The 17,782-nt window shown below is 40.2% G+C and overlaps 2 protein-coding genes across 8 annotated transcripts in view; one reads left to right on the forward strand and one right to left on the reverse strand.

Moving 5' to 3' along the window:
* Positions 1–10,115, reverse strand: part of LOC146373659 (muscleblind-like protein 1) — a 66,095-nt gene extending 55,980 nt beyond the window's left edge. The window contains exon 1 of one of the 7 annotated variants that reach the window (XM_084951847.1): positions 9,821–10,115. The gene's annotated coding sequence lies outside the window, so the exon portion shown is untranslated. Of the gene's footprint in view, positions 1–4,275; positions 6,843–9,820 lie in introns of those variants that run through there. The other 6 variants (XM_084951846.1, XM_084951844.1, XM_084951849.1 and 3 more) reach the window with 6 other exon arrangements.
* Positions 1–17,782, forward strand: part of LOC146373660 (succinate receptor 1-like) — a 52,186-nt gene that overhangs the window by 11,547 nt on the left and 22,857 nt on the right. The gene's annotated exons all lie outside the window — the stretch shown is intronic.

Raw genomic sequence — 17,782 nt, forward strand, 5'->3', positions numbered from 1 at the left:
TTGAGGAATAATTTTATTATTGAACAACAACCATGTTCTCAATGAACCCAAAAAACTCATTAATATCAAAGCTGAATGTTTTTGGAAGTAGTTTTTAGTTTGTTTTTAGTTTTAGCTATTTTAGGGGGATATCTGTGTGTGCAGGTGACTATTACTGTGCATAATTATTAGGCAACTTAACAAAAAACAAATATATACCCATTTCAATTATTTATTTTTACCAGTGAAACCAATATAACATCTCCACATTCACAAATATACATTTCTGACATTCAAAAACAAAACAAAAACAAATCAGCGACCAATATAGCCACCTTTCTTTGCAAGGACACTCAAAAGCCTGCCATCCATGGATTCTGTCAGTGTTTTGATCTGTTCACCATCAACATTGCATGCAGCAGCAACCACAGCCTCCCAGACACTGTTCAGAGAGGTGCACTGTTTTCCCTCCTTGTAAATCTCACATTTGATGATGGACCACAGGTTCTCAATGGGGTTCAGATCAGGTGAACAAGGAGGCCATGTCATTAGTTTTTCTTCTTTTATACCCTTTCTTGCCAGCCACGCTGTGGAGTACTTGGACGCGTGTGATGGAGCATTGTCCTGCATGAAAATCATGTTTTTCTTGAAGGATGCAGACTTCTTCCTGTACCACTGCTTGAAGAAGGTGTCTTCCAGAAACTGGCAGTAGGACTGGGAGTTGAGCTTGACTCCATCCTCAACCCGAAAAGGCCCCACAAGCTCATCTTTGATGATACCAGCCCAAACCAGTACTCCACCTCCACCTTGCTGGCGTCTGAGTCAGACTGGAGCTTTCTGCCCTTTACCAATCCAGCCACGGGCCCATCCATCTGGCCCATCAAGACTCACTCTCATTTCATCAGTCCTTAGAAAAATCAGTCTTGAGATATTTCTTGGCCCAGTCTTGACGTTTCAGCTTGTGTGTCTTGTTCAGTGGTGGTCGTCTTTCAGCCTTTCTTACCTTGGCCACGTCTCTGAGTATTGCACACCTTGTGCTTTTGGGCACTCCAGTGATGTTGCAGCTCTGAAATATGGCCAAACTGGTGGCAAGTGGCATCTTGGCAGCTGCACGCTTGACTTTTCTCAGTTCATGGGCAGTTATTTTGCGCCTTGGTTTTTCCACACGCTTCTTGCGACCCTGTTGACTATTTTGAATGAAACGCTTGATTGTTCGATGATCACGCTTCAGAAGCTTTGCAATTTTGAGACTGCTGCATCCCTCTGCAAGATATCTCACTATTTTTGACTTTTCTGAGCCTGTCAAGTCCTTCTTTTGACCCATTTTGCCAAAGGAAAGGACGTTGCCTAATAATTATGCACACCTGATATAGGGTGTTGATGTCATTAGACCACACCCCTTCTCATTACAGAGATGCACATCACCTAATATGCTTAATTGGTAGTAGGCTTTCGAGCCTATACAGCTTGGAGTAAGACAACATGCATGAAGAGGATGATGTGGACAAAATACTCATTTGCCTAATAATTCTGCACTCCCTGTATGAGCTACTTGGCTGTGGAATTCCTTTACAGAAAAAAAAGATTAGTAACTGTGAGATGATCCCCGATTAGGAATGGAAGTCTGAAAAAGCTTAATAACGTAACATAAAGTTCAGTAGATGAAGATTATTAATGCTAATGATTTGACCTTCTGGGACTTTTTTCCACATCCAAGAGTCTGGCATTTTTGATCAAATGAGGAAATACCAAAGAAGTGGTGCTCTCAGAAGAAAATATCACCACCACACCCACATACGAAATGCAGGATCCATTGCTTGTCATCAGATCAGCAATCGGCCAAACATGGGGATAATCTGTACTCTTCAGCTGTCTCTGACCAGTGATTCTGTTTGACACCTTAATCTGTAGAAACCACAGAGGGCTGTTCTATGGAGCCAACTGTATTTACTATAGATTACATCTTCCACTAGTGTGCATTAGTCCGGTGACAGCTTTGCAGACTGCAGGGAAAACAGCAATCATACACCATTGACTGACTCACTGTGACTTTGCCACTCGCCAAATGGCCTCGTAGGACTTCCCCAACCATTTGTCTGAGTGGCTGTCTATCTGCCACTTACACGCTCTGTGTCAAATTTCTGAGGCTTGGGATTCAAAGTCGCGTCCGCTCACGTTCTTTTGCTTTCACCTTGATCAAAGCATCCACACTATTTTCTTATTTTCTGGTAACTGAATAATGCAAATCAGAGTAAGGGTGAGTTCATGTTGTTATGCACATACACTTTAGCTTTTTCAAACAAACACACTGCTCATCTGCATTCAACAGACTGCCCCGTGGCTGCTGAAGACAGCAGGGAGATGACATCACTTCGAAAGGACAGAAGAGGTGGTGGATGAAACTAGAAGGTGGGGGAGGATGAGAAATGAGGACAGACCTTTTCTACGTTTTTTTTTAAATTGCAAATAAATTCACAAACGCAGGTAATCAAGCATTCTCTCACTCTCCCTATTAGAGCATCTTCTTGTCTTACACACTCCTAGTTGATCAGTCAGAGTTATGCGTGCTGTGAAATTCAGTATGTTTCTGAGTGCCTCCACACGCCGCTGTTCTATACCCTAATGACCTTGTAGATCTGCAGAGAAGTTCTTTCAACCGACTCAGACACTGAAAGAGAAGCAAAGCGAGAGCCACAAAAAAAAGCAGGCAGACAGAATAAAACTGAAAGCTGCAGGGAGAGACAGAGACAGAGATGTGCAATATGAGAAAGTAGAACTGTGAAAGAGAGTGGCAGGTGTGGAGATAATGATTGATAACAAGCAGCAAGGAGCGTCAGTTTGGTAAATAACAAAAATGTGCATGTGAGCTCAAATATGGTACTCGTTTTACTTCTACCACTATACATAGCGGTAGGTGTGCCGCCCACAAACAATCAACATTCAGGCATCATTGCATTTTTTTTCTTCTAAATTTTAAACCTGTATTTTCAATTTTGTGAGTCACTATCAATTGCCATGACACCGGAGCAAGATACCATTAAGGGAAAATCACCTCGCAGCATCAAAATAAGTCTTTTACCGGTAAACCACCGCAATGCTTTTATTGTGTTTTTACTGCTCTGGAAAGTGAAGGTATAGTCCTAAATGTGAGCAGCTATGAGTTGTGCCTTTGATAAATTAATATTTTACCTTCTTTTTGATAAGTGGGCTGGTGTTTAAAAAAAAATCAGAAAGTTCAAAAGATTTCATAGAGAATTTTAGGTGTGAGGCACTCATGAAGCTTAAAATGAAACCCTCCATTCTGTCATCGAAGAGACATCATGCACCACAACCCCTTTTTGTGCAGTGTGGAAAATGTATGTAGATGAGTGGCAAATGAGATGTGCATGAAGATAAACTGGGAATCACATTTTTTAACAGAAATTATGCACATGTAATAATCATAATTTCCTCACACGATTGCTCCTCGTTTCCTAACCAATCCTGGTGCAAAGATAACAGCATTTAATGTACTTTTCTTAACGGATATTGTGAATATTTTACATTACACACAATATTCAACAGATTTTTTTTTTTCTTTTTTGCACATGCGTTTGTGTGTCAGTCTGAGTAACGTTCAGGTCATTTCCTGAGGGCAACTGCACTGTAAACACCAGTAGCCTTGCTTTTGTACAGAAGTGCAGGACTGTTCTCGAGTCAGAGATTGAGTTGGTGTGTGTGTGCGCGTGTATTTATGTTTCTCATTCAGGTATCCATCAGGGTGAGAGCATATTTAGCATTAGTGTTACCAGCAGTTTTCACACAACAGGGACTTTATTGCAGTCCAAAAAAAGACAGACACAGTGTAAACTGCCAGAAAAGGGAATGTGTGTCGGTGTGAGTGTGTGTGTCTTTGTGTGTGAGTGTGTGCTAACTACTCTGCGAAACATTAAACACCAACCTTACCCATTCTTTTTTGTCTGCTCAGCTCTTTTCCACATTTATGCTCTCGCAAATCAAAACTACCACACATTAGCAGCTTGGCGCAGTGTCAATCTGCACATGTACACACATACTTAGAAACACTCATAAAACTCACTCAAACACCCATCAACACATCAACACACTCAACGTCCAGATGGCGAATAAAAATTTTCAAAAGCGAGTCACGGCAGAACAAAGGAGAAAAAGTAAGAATGGACAACTCGGTCTTGTTAACGCAGAGTAGCACGCAACCCACACAAACACACACACTCACACACACACAGACACACACACACACACACATATATAAACTGAGTAAACAGCAAGACTTACTGTATCTCTGCATGGACTCATCTGACTGCTGCTGAGGGGAGAATGGAAAGCGAAAACCTCATGCTTGCTTCGCGGCACTCCTCTCTTTCACTCCCTCTGCCACCGCCCCCTCCTCCTTCCTTTTTCCTTCGCTTTCTCTCTCCCTTGCCTCTTTTCCTTCCTCCTCCTCCTCCTCCTTTTCTTCTTTCCCTCTCTCCCTCCTTCCTTCTTGGCAGAGCCTTACAGTATTCAGATACACCAGTCTCCATATAAGGCAGCACAGCTAAACATGTCACACATAATTTATCCACAGCAGGCTGCAAGTTCACCTTTCACAGCCCGTGCTTGGATCGTATGCAATGGAGGGAGGGGAGGAGAGAGGGAGGGCAACGCAGGGGAACAGACAAACTTCTGCTGTCAACAGCCACGTTCCTACGATTTGGCAGCGCGAGGGAGAGTGCATGCATCCGTGCGCACGTGTGTATGTTAACAAATGCTGACAATCAGACCGTGAAAGTGCTACCGGAGACCGAAATGCAATTCACCTGCACTGTTCCGACACCTCCCTCTCTGTCTCTCCACCATCTGTATCTGCAGTCAGTTAATCTTATACAGATGATGTTTGCGAGACCTGTCCACCTGCACGCCCCCTCCTCCACCACCACCCTGCTCTCAGGAAAAGAGAGAGAACTGCAAAGGAGGAATACACAGAGACTTGAAAAAAAAGACAGGAAGAGTTATAGTCTGAAAGAGGGAAAGACAGCAAGTGAGAAGGGTGAGATAAAAATAATATGTCAACAAATAAGATGCTATCCGGAATGCTGTCTGGTTGCAGCAGGGAGAATCAGCGCAATTCCCTCTGATGATGTGTCAGGTTTTGCAATCGATGGCTTCAAAAATACATAGTTCCTGACCTCTCTTCTGCCTCTCTCGGTTGAGTTTTTCTCTTTTTTTTCTTTTTTGAACCTCATAGTCTTTCTAACAGTCCTGAAGAAAAACAAAAGCACCATAAAGATAGCTGCTGTGAAAGGCAAGAAGAGGAAAAAGCAAGGAATAAGAGAATGGGAATAATAATAGCTGCACTTGAGAAGCCGTGTTGGCTGTTAGCTTTTTCCTCCCTCCTCCACAGCTTCAGTCCACTCACAGGACAGCAAGAGTCACAGCTCTGTTGCCATGGCTTCTAACTCCATCAAATACTACGTCAGGTGCATGTGTGTATGTGTGTGAGCATGTGTGAATATCTGGCTTTGTTTTTGCAGAGGTGCGTGCGTGTGTGTGCGTTCATGCATGTGTGTGTGTGTGTGTGTGAGGTGGGTGTTACCGAGTGACTCAGAGCCACATCACTGACTTATAGCAGCAGTATTTCATCCTGTATATTATTTATTTGTGCATGTGTGTTGGTGTGTGCGTGTAAGACAGTAAGTGAAAGGTGTTGACTGAACAGCAAGCTAAAGCCCGCCTTCAAAGGCACCTATGATGGATCTCTGCACTGCTCTAAGTGTTTAGCTCCAGCTTCTATAAATATTTATCGGTTCGTTCATAGAGTCAAAGCAACACAATACAGACACCAGCAATATGGAATTCAGATTTTAGAGATGGCAAGTCATTGTTCTGTGCCCAAAAAAGGTCCTGTAGTTGGCTTACAGGACTATGCTCAACTGGGGTGCTGTGTCTCCAAATGTGTACATGTTGCACTGTGATCTTTTATAAATCAGGTGAACTCTAAAACACTAGGAGTTTTAGAGTTCACCATTTTTGCACTGGAAAAAGCATCATCTGTAGTCGGACTATGCATGCTGGAATAGTGTACCTATGATAACAGTGAGGAAGTTCAGTTTGGAATGATGCGCACTTCTTGCCCTTAATTATGAAGCAGCGTGGGAAGGACAACCAACCCTGATCAGCAATTACATCACTGCTAGTCAGCTAATATTAACAGCCGCTGATGTTGTGGCTGCGTTTGGTGTTAATGTGCATAAAACAGTCATTTTCAACACAGAAGAATTTAGTACTTGATGTGTTTCAGAGGCTCGGCGAGTTGTAAATGTCCAATAAATGCAACAGTTAATGTGACACATTCAAATGCAGCGGTGTTACTTCAAATAAGTGCACAACTTGCCATATTTGATTTGAAACTATCCTGTCAAAATTACGCAAGTGTACATAGTGTAACTACTCATCTACCTCATTCAGAACACTCATCAACACTTCTGCAGGCAACATGGCAAATATTACAATGTTAAAATGATCCTTTTAAATGGAAGAAGAATATTGTGGTTAGAATTGCTGCTTCACAGCAAGAAGGTTCATGAGTTCAAATCCAGGCTGGGGCCTTTCTGTGTTCTCCCCATGTCTGCGTGAGATCTCCTCCCACAGTTTAAACACATCTATGGAGTTAGGTTAAGTGCATGTGTGCACTTGTGTGTTAATGTGTTTCTGAAGTAACCGTGGGTATGGATGTTTGTTTGTCTCTATATATTAGCCCTGCATGAGATTAGCGACCTGTCTAGGGTGTACCTAGATGGATGGATGGACGGATGAATGGATGGTTAATATTCATCTTGGTCAATTAGAGACACATAAAATAACTTAATATATATACTTTGTCTACCCCCACATGCTCAAAAAATATTTGTCTCCTTAACAGCAAAATATTCTGTGTTCATTAGTCTTCAACTAGGATCTCACTGCCCCTTGCTGTTGGCTGGGTAGTGTAGCAATAGCTCTTGAAACAGCTTCCCAGTGCAGTGTGTTCAGTGTCAACCCAAGCAGTAACACAAGCTTCAGTGGAAGGCAGAGCTAAGTCTGTAACTGCAGGTTGAGATGATAATGTTTTGTGGATATGTCATTAGGGGGACATGTTTTACACTATTTTTGCAGCTTGTCTCTTTGCTAACAGAAAACTATTGATTAGTCTTATAAAAAGCTACTCAAACTTCAAATGTAAAACTGCATTTCTTACTTCAGAAAATCAATGGCTGTGCGAGTGTTACAGTGCAGCTATTTTATTTGTTCTTTAAAATGCAAGATGTATACAAATGTTAAAGATGACTGAACCCTATTTGTAAGGAGCTGATGTACTCTGATTACCAGCTCCAAGGTATGAATCTCAACCGCTAATGTTCCATCTGAGACAAAGTGTAAGTAGTATGAAATGGACATAATCAAGTAAAACACAGTTCTTTTAGAATTGTTTGAGTAAAAGGACTTTGCACAAGCAGCCTTCTAGTCAAAAGGGATAAATACAGTGATGAAAAAACAAGGCAGAGTGAAAGGTCATGAACTTGCAGATAATTGCTGCAATTGCAGATAATTTATTGCACACTAAGTTTCCTGCTCACCACTCTGCTGATGTCTGTGTATGGAAGAGAGAACGACAAAAGACTTTTGAGTCACTGCTTTCGAACATAAGCCGTTACACGTTCAATCCTCTCTCATGCTGATCATATCAAAATGAGGTCATGGACTCGTGAACATGTGGGACTTGTGTTCCAGGTCAATAAAGGCAGGAATGAGGGAAAATCTTAAGTAGAACACCAGAGACAGCATCAATTGTAGTTGAACGAGCAGATCTGGACCCATATATCACTTTTGAGCCATGCTGCTGAGCAAAGCCAGGGTTGGGCCCAGACCAAAAGAAGAGCTACTACCGTACCTTAAAGATTTTGCAGAATCGAAAATCATACAGGGACAACCTGACAAAGCAAGTCTGTTGTTAAACATTCAATGTCTAATCGCAAACACTGAACCTTCCAGAAGTTCATCCTCAATCCGAACAGCTTTGTGTACAGGTACCAACATATTTCGGGGCCCTGCTAGTGTGACTGTACTGAAAATGAGGGAATCTTTCAACACAGAGCTTTATAACAGACCAGTAGTAGAATATGTGAATATCATTTGTTTTAAAACCTCTTAAACTCACCACTGAAATAGTTCTGGTATAGCCACTGTTATTCAGAGAAATTCTGGATTTACTCTCACGATCTGCTTGAGCCAAACCACTATTTTTCAAGCCCCCCCCCCCCCAAACTTTTAACTAAAGACAGGCATTTGGAGCGTCTGCAGAAAACACATGCAACACAGCAGCTACGCAGATACATACATGAACAAACCTGGAAATAATCAAGTACATCTTTAAGCACCAACACAGCTACGGAGAAGATTAAGAGGTAAAGAGGATACAGTCAGCAACAGATAACATGGAGGGAGACAATTAATGAAAGCAACCATTATGAAAAAGAGAATCAACTCCATTTTGAATGTGACAGGTGGATTTTTTGCAGTGGAACAGCAAAGAGACTGGTTTTTGGCCAGTGCTAAATGGAGACAAGCTGAATATTCACAAGACATTTTTGTGCGATCTGCATTGTAGTTTCTTTTTTTCTGATCTTTTTCCTTTTTTTTTATTTTATTTGCAAAATGCTCTTTGCACAGCCTGTTAATGTTCAGCAAAAACAGATCCCATATCTACATAACTGTTTCCAAAAGGTGCAAGATACACAAATATAGTTCCTCGTGTCATAGCTCCTTTGAGGGCTCTTTTGTGATAAAGAGCACTATAAATAAAACTACTTTCAGCCATATTTCATTTAAACACAGAATTTGTATTTCTTCAGAAAACACATTCAAAAGTCTTTCTGAAATTATGATTTAATCCAAAATAACCGGTTTTACTGACTGATTTGGGTTTTTTTTGTCTTTCTACTTAACATTGTTGAAACATGATTTTACACTTGAGTCCCAGAGGGGAGTCTTCCCAGTTGAGTCTGGAGGTAATAAAGTTTAAGAGTGTGTGCGCTAAGCTGATGCAATTGCGCTTTTCAGGTTGCCTCAGTCTCTAGCGCAAGAGATATGGTCACAAGCCTCTGTGACAGTTAAACCGCAAAATGACCCGTAATACAAAAGCTACCCTTTTACCTGTCAGCTTACACCAGTGTCATTTAGGGCATGTATAGTAGACTACCTTAAAAACGTATACATTTTACAACGTTGTATAATTGTTGTCTTTTTTTATAGATAAATATATTTTTTGTCCAATAAAAAGATATGTTTTAGTATAAAATGAACATGTTACGCTGTTTCTGATGAATTTAACTGTCCAGAATGACAGTGCTTTACAATTTGTAATTTCCTGAAAGTTTCATCATGTTAACCAGCACTATCTGAACAGAAGCGCGCACAAAAATCGCATCCAGTGTATTGAAACTGGCTACAGTTAAACAAATCTGCTAGATCAAAGGAAAAAAACATGCAAATACCAAGCCAAGTAACAACCAAAAACTGACATGAATATATCACAGGCATATCAACTATTTTGATTCCGCTCTATTTAATATACTCTTCCTCTTGAATAATCCTAGTTTCAGGTTTTTTTGAGACAGAATTTAGCAGCAGTCACAAGCAACAGGCAAAGAAGTTGTCGGGATCATAACATGTCAAATATTAATCACACCCTGGCATCTGTATAGAGCCACTCTTCTCTTCTCACTTGGCAGGAGCGAACAGAGAAACGGACGATCTCGAAAAACTCGGCGCTTTCTGTGCGGTCAGAGCAAAGCTGTCTTACCTGCCTGGATGTCCGTGTATTTTCTTGCTTCGGTCTGGGTGTATGAGTGCGTGTGCACTCACAGACAACCCCTCGAACAGGAACTGATGAATCTGCACGACTTCAGCCCTGCAGCGTGCGGTGCATTATGGGGTTTCAGTCAGGCTCTCTCTCTGCTCTCGCTCGCTCGCTCTCTTCCTCCCTGGCACAGTGTTAGAGGGGGATGTCCTCGCCTCCTGTCTGAAGAGAGGAGGGTGAACTCACACACGCTGTGTCCATACACACACACAATGCAGAAGAAGCCTCGTGATGACGATTGCCGCGGCTTTGGTTGCCATGGCAACAGCTCCCCCCCCCTTTGCTGTTGTAGTTCAGACTGAATAGTCTGATAAAAAACTGATAAAGAGACAAACAAGAAAATACTTCACATGCTGAAATCTCTCTGCATGCCTCGATTTCACATCTGCTTGGAGCCAGCTGACGCTGAAATGAGGAAAGACTCTTGTGGTCATGTGACCACTAACTGTTGCTTCTGCCTTCTTACGTTAAGAAAGAGCAGTATGTGGAAAGAGGAGAGAGACAGATAACGAGTGTCTGTCTCGCTGTGTGTGTGTCTGTGTTCTGAGCATGCGGGTTGATGTAATGGTTACTGGAAGCAGGCTTCCTGTTTGCGGTCTCTTTCCTTTTCTTCATTGCTACTGCCAGTCCACTGAGGCCTGCTGCCCTTTGATAACACATTTCAGTCACATTATAAACAAGGGAAGTACAGCTGGATAGCCCAGTAAAATGACTGGGTGGCTACGCATGTTCATGCAGGCATACAGACAGACATACAAAAAGACTAACGGTTCCCTCCACTATTCACTTTTCTGGAGGTTGGTTAGTTATTTAGTGCACAGATTTATCAACAACTGTAGACTGATAGACAGAAAATGAACAGAAACAGAGGGCGAGCAAAGGAGTAGTATAAAGAATGAGAAGTAGAGGGAATGAGACTGAGGAAGAAAAAGAGACGAAGTCTCCTCTCTACCGTTGCCCATGGAGACAGAGTGGGTGGAAGGTCGTGGCTGTCCTTCAGGCCCTATAAATCAGCATATCACAGCTGAGTCCTGCAGCGCAACCATCACGCTGGTAACCCCCAACGCTCAGTCTTTAAACGTCTAGCTTCGCTTTTCGTTTATTTTGCATCTTCCACCGCACTCTCTGCCCCTCAGTATCTCAGTCTTGGAGCAAACCATTCTGCGTCTAATCCATTTGACCCCAAATTAATTTTTGCATGTTCCAAAAACTTAGTGGACAACATTTAGAACAGAAACATCCCCACTATGTTCTCTGTCTTTTCGGTAGCCATGGGAACAGATAAGAACTGGGATCAGTGAGCATCGATTGCTGAAATTGTTTTGACAATAATTTAATCAGCGAGTTTGGCAGCAAAAGGCAGAAATCCAGGGTAAAGACGAGGTCAGAGGCAACAGGTCAAAGTGAATTTAAGCATGCCAAGATAACTGATTGAATTTAGAGATTTTTAGTTTAATGATATAAACTTTATATTTATTAACTCTACAGGTCCTTGTTTGAGCTGCATGATAATAAGACCTGTACTTGGATTTAGGCAACAAAACTTTACACTTATGAATGCAGATGAAACCCTCAAGGGGGGAAACATAAACTAAAAGCTCTGTACGTTAGTATACTAAGGATTTATGAGATGTAAATGTTTATGATCAAATCATTATTTAAGTCCTTTTGTGCCTGTGTCATTTAGTTTTAACAATTTGGTGTGACCTAGGCCGAGCTAGCAATGCTCGACCATGAGAGTGACTCCTGGAGTAATTATTAACTATGCGCTACATGGAGTAGGGAAATTATGACAAAACCTGAAGACAGGATACATGTACAATGGTATGCAGTTAAATTTGACAGTATAATGGATAGAGGTGGGAATCACCATACATCCCACGATACGATATTATCACGATACTTAACGCACGATACGATATTATTGCAATTTTTAAAAATATTTTGCGATATTCAGATTCTGTACATAAAGGTAAACTTTATCAATATTAATTTTAGCTAATATCAAAGTCTCACACTCAGTCTTTCTCTCATTTCAGTCAGTTTTATTGTTGACAAACTGAACGGTTTGTATTATAGTCTAGTCCAATTATAGCTATTCTGAACTATGCAATTTATGAAAACTATGCAGCCCCTTCAGCAACTGAAGAATTTGAAAGTAAATTAAAACAAAATACAATTTTACATTAAATAAAAAAGTTTTAAACTTAATTAAAATAAAACATGTCTTAAATTAAAATAAGTAAACTGTCATGTTTATTGCTGCCAAAAAACAAGTTAAACACATTTGGACAGTGAAGGAATGTCAGGATTCTTGCTCAGAAAAAGGAGCTGATCAACATGCTCTGAAGTCAGAGCATGTTCCAGTCCACAAAAACTTTTTTTGTAACAAAATATCGATTTCTGCTGTCCCTGTATCGATACATTATTAGCAAACAAAATATCACGATACTACACAGTATCGATTTTTTCCCCCACCCCTAATAATGGATACCTAAATTACTACCAGCATTACATAGGATCTATACTTTGGTGTTAAATTTGTGGTGTAGAAATGTAATTACATGTAACTTCTATGTAGGCCATAATGATTGTGATTGGTCTGTTTAGTATCATCATTTTCTCTTATGCATTTCTGAATACTTTTTGATATACCTTTTGAATGGATCAGTGACAGAATAATAAATCCAGCCTCACTATAAGAATTCACAGACGGCACCAAATTCTTAAAACTAACAGAAAGGATGTGAGACAACATACAAATGAGTGAAAAAACACGAGGGATGCAAAAACGTTTGCTCTAAATCCACGAGAGAAAAATTCTCAGCATTTTATTGCCACTGCATATTCACTACAGAAGTTTAAATCAACAATTATAGTGTAAAGCTCTTATTCTATATACAACTATATACTCACGGGTTACCATGCTTCTCTGAGCTGCCAACTCAAACTCACCACTCTACTTTTTTCTTTAAGTATGCAGAGAACATGCCACTAAGTTTCAAGCTGCTCCTGCAGGCAATTCTCTGAGGGGCAGAAAACTAAATTAAATCAATACACTGGGCTTTTCCATGGGTTTTCCATTTTTGCCTCTAGAAGAAGCATGTATCAGTACAAGCATTATTGCTAAACACTCAGGTGGTCTGTGTAATGAAGGGTCCTTGAAATTGAGGGACACTGAATCACCTGCTCAGATTTGAAAGCCAGGATGATTAGTCTGCTCTCTGGGACTAATGGTAGTAGCAGGTGTCCACAGACTCTGGGTGCCACATCTATTCATTAGAGACATTAACACTAACCCCACACACACACACACAGAGCAGGAGTGAGTGAGAGAGAGGCAGAGAACTCACTGCTCATTGGAACAATTCATTAACAACACTTTAGCTCCCCTTAAGCGCAATAGCCATTGATTAGGTTTATGCATAATGAAGGTGGTGAAACTGTTTAATTATTGCAGCTCTTAGATTTTTGTCCACTTTGGTTTAGATTTTTATAGCACATCTGCACTGTAAACATCGTGCACCTGTCTACACTATACTTTGGGAGTATTCCTGTATACATTAGAGAGACTAATGTGTACAGGAACTACAACTTTATCAATTGCTCCTGATCTGTGCAAGCAATATTTCTCCATGCAGCATTGTTGCAGGGTGGGGAGGTGGGACTCTGTGGCAAGATAATTCACAAATATAATACACCCACAGACTTTATATAAATCATGAATGTAGCCACCGTGATATCCCCCAAAGGCTTAACATTGGTGGTTTGGCTACAAGTTAGTTTTAGTTACTCCTTTTAAGCCAGAAGCCACCTCCTTTGGATAAAATGTCGAAGTTATTAGCTAAAGCCAGTGAGCTTGGTTAGCAAGGTGTTTCCAGAAAACCAATGGCACAGACACACATATTTGCTAATTAGTACTAAGTAAAAGCCTATTAAAAAATGTCACTCACCCACACTGAAGGACGTTGAAGCGCTAACTTTCTGGATGGGTTGCACCACATTGTCACATGATTCCATTAAACATGGTAGGTAGGGCCAGTTCAGTGATTGGCTAGCTGAGCAGCCCTAACCAGGAACTAACTGGCTTCAGCTGCCTGGGTTGGGACATCTGTCAATCAAATTGATGAAATCCCTAAATTCAGTTTAGAGATGGATGAGTAATTAAGTATCTATAATAATAATTAAATATTATTTAATACTGTAAAGTTGGGCAGTTTAACATGGAAGTCTGTGGAGATTTATGATCTAATGGAGGCCACTGGAGGATCTGCAGTTTTTGACATTTCCTCGTTGGCTACATTTTTCATTTCGACATTTTATATTTCCTTGGAGATTACTGGGTACCCTGGGGACAACAACTTAGAATCATCCAGCTAATGCAAAAAACAAAACAAAACTGGTATTAACATTAAGTTATCACCAGTGTGTTAACTTTGCACAATTTGGTTTGCACATTTGCCTAACTTGTGAAGTCCATTTGGGCTTGTATCAGGATGGGTATCTAATATAAAAATCTTCCAAATTAAATATGTGGCATTATCTGCTGGATAGAAAAAGTGTCACGGTTCTGGGTCAGGTTCGACCCAGCATTTTGCGTTCTTATGTTTTGGTTTATTTTTAAATGATTGTTTTGTTTCTCTGATGCTATGATGATTCTGTTTATCCGTGTTTAAGGATTTGTTGTTTCATGTATTGTTTGAGTTGCATGTGTTATATTCTGTCTGCGTCTTTGTTTAGTGGTTTCTTGTTTCCTGTTTTATTGTGAAGGTCTGTGTCTCATGTGAGTGTGTTCAGTTCTACTGCTCCCCTGTCTCGTTAGTCCAATTTCTCCTAGCTGTGTCTCCCTCCTGTTGTCCATTCCCTGATTACCACCCTGTGTATATTAGCCCTGTGTTTTCCTGTGCTCAGTGTCGTGTCATACCATCAGATTATGCCTGTGTGTTTCTGTTCTCAGTATTCAGTGTTCACTTCATGTTTTGTCTTCATGCCAGCAATAAAGCTGAGGTTTTGAGTTGTATTACGTGTCCAAGTCTCGCATTTGGATCCTCCTCTCCATCCGCCTGCACACAGAGCCCTGACAAAAAGGTTTTGCTCATGGAAGTTAGAAGGTAACGTTAGCTTGCATAGTTGAGTGCCAGTCTGCTACCAGACAAAATAAACAAGTCTGGTTATATATCTGTACTGTGCAAACAATTTGAAAGCAAAAGGCTGCTCACAGAGCAGAAACTTACCTCTCATAATAAATGCGGAAAGAGTTGTAGTTAGTATTACAATAAACAAATATATTTTAAAAAGCTCCAGGGAACAAAAAAATGAGACCTATAGGGTCAAAAAACTCCCTTTTAAGTTCTAGTTACTGAGGGCATTTTTTGTTCTTATTTTTGTGTTATGTCACACCTCATGGTGTGATCACTTTATTCTATTTAATGATGCTCTGATATGTCATTTCATATCAATGATATGACACATCAGTGTGTCACCTTGGCCCCAGCTAGCTGTGACTACCTGTGGAGTAGGTCATCTACCAATTAGAAAATTGGTGGATCCGTCACCGGCTCCTCCAGTCCACATGTCGAAATATTCTTGGGCAAAATAGCGAAACCAGAGTTGCCCCCTGTTCATCCATCAGACTGTGAGTGTATGCTTAGGTGCAGATAAAAGTGCTGAATGAATGTGTGCGTGACTGGGTGAATGAGACTTGTAGCCAAAAGCGCTTTGAGCACTCAAGTTGAATAAAGAAGGTGAACCAGACCATCAGAGCTAACCTCAAGAAGAGTTTCAACTGACACGATCTTCAAGTGTGCAAAAAACTAAATTAAATCAGTCAACTAACTAATTAATCAAAAACCACAACCTGAGAGGTTGTTTGGATTTCATCTATTATTTTAAGTTTATAGTTGAATCCTATAGGTGCTGTCACTCTCAGTCCATTATGCTGGGATTGACAATAAATATAAACACTCAGGAACCACAATTACAGGACTGTGGACATCATATGAGAAAAAAAAAAAGTTTGACGTCATGATCATAGCAGAAGGGAAGTCATTATAAGAGTTTGGGATAATAATGGTCTGAGGTAATTACGGTAACACCATCGAGGCACCCCATCTGGAAATAAGGTAATGATGAATGGACTCATCACTGATATGATGGACTCATTTTGTGGCTCTCTATGATATGTCACAAACTTTCACTGAGGCAGTTCCAGGAGTATTATGCTAATATTTCTCTCACCTCTTTCTATATGAAGACCTTTATAGACAGTGTTTGAGCGGTATCTGCATAGATGTTATTTCAAGCACATCTTTTTATGTATTTATGTCATTCAGAATGATGGGGGGAATTCTTATGCACATATATTTTCTATCTTTATTCTCAGCAATATTGCACTTCAATGGATGATCTTGCAAAGGTTGATCAAAGTTTAAAAAATGAGAAATTTTGATCACCGTTCATCATGGATCCAAGTACACCAAGGTAGCGAGAAGGAACAAAAACATTACATGCAAATTTATTTAGGAAGCCTGCACTAAAACCATAGTTTATTCTGACAAACTCCAGGACATTTATATTTTAATTCTTTCCCTGCTATTAGGGGATGTAGAGGCTCTGCTGGACAGTTGCCATTTGATTTAGTCATCAGGGTGCTTTATTATATTGCTTGCAAAATGAAAAGACCCCTTTTTGTGATTACACCCGTAGAAGCAGAGCAAAAATATTTTATATCATACATCTAAATAACACTGAACCTGTGATTAAATAGTGAGCGCTTAGATTAATCTGTAAACAGCAGAACGTCTAGTCAAGACTTGAGTTCCAGTTGCTGATGACGGTCTGAGCAGGCTTTTTAAACAATATATCTGACAGCAAAATAATATTTACCCATTTATTTTTAAACACATCTTCCCTCGTCTCTCTCAGAGAAATGGAGCGGGGATGGGCGAGGGGTTCGATGTCTGCCTTTGTAATAATCAGACTCTTCCCGCTGAGACAAACTCACACCAAACAGAATGAACAAGCATCACTGGGATGAATTCTTTTTAAAATTCCTTTACATGCAGATCATCAACAGTGCCACTGCTGTATCATCCAAACAATATGAAGGAGGCTATTGTAGAACAATCACAAATCAAAACCAAATAAATACAATTATGTTTTGTGAAGTCTACAACAAAACTGTTTTAAAACTGTTTAAAAGAGACACGAATGCACAAATACCGACCGCTAATCAGTCTTTTTCCTGCCAGAAACTCAAAGAGAATACCAGAATGTTGTCATCACCCTTAAATTAAAGGTTGTTGAACCTGAGAAAGTTCTGCTTACACCAGTGAAATGTCAAGAAGAAAAAAGCAGCAACTCTCAAGAGTTTGGCAAGAGTCAAACTTCAAATTACCAGTAATTCTTTCAAAATTAGCAACACATTTTCACAAATATTGATATTTTCATTACTTTTTGTTTTTATTTGAAAAATGGTACTTTAGTTTAGTGTGGGTATAAATTATTCAAAATATGAGAAGTTGCTGAAAATACATAAGCGCACTATATATCCCTGTATGAAAAAGAAATGGAAAAGTGCATAGTAAATGTTTATATGAATCATACCTACTGAAAACATGAACATGGGCACTTTTGTCAGTAAATCATGAGCCACTTTGACATAAGAATTCATCAGGACAGCAAGTTTTCCAGTTTTTTTGGAGGGGTAAGGGAGTTCGTTGTTTTGTTTGTAGAAAACTTAACTAACACACGTGACGCCCACTCATGTATGGGGAATGTACAAGAACGTAACAGCCGTTCAACAAATTTGAACTACCGACCTTCCAATCATGGGGCAACCACTCTGCCTACTGAGCTATCCCTGCCCCTGCACCCCTGTACAAGACCTTTAGTTATGTTATGTGC

The sequence above is a fragment of the Perissodus microlepis genome, chromosome 14 (genome assembly GCF_051167445.1).
Source record: "Perissodus microlepis isolate ML-2025 ecotype Zambia chromosome 14, ASM5116744v1, whole genome shotgun sequence".
Lineage (NCBI taxonomy): Eukaryota > Metazoa > Chordata > Actinopteri > Cichliformes > Cichlidae > Perissodus > Perissodus microlepis.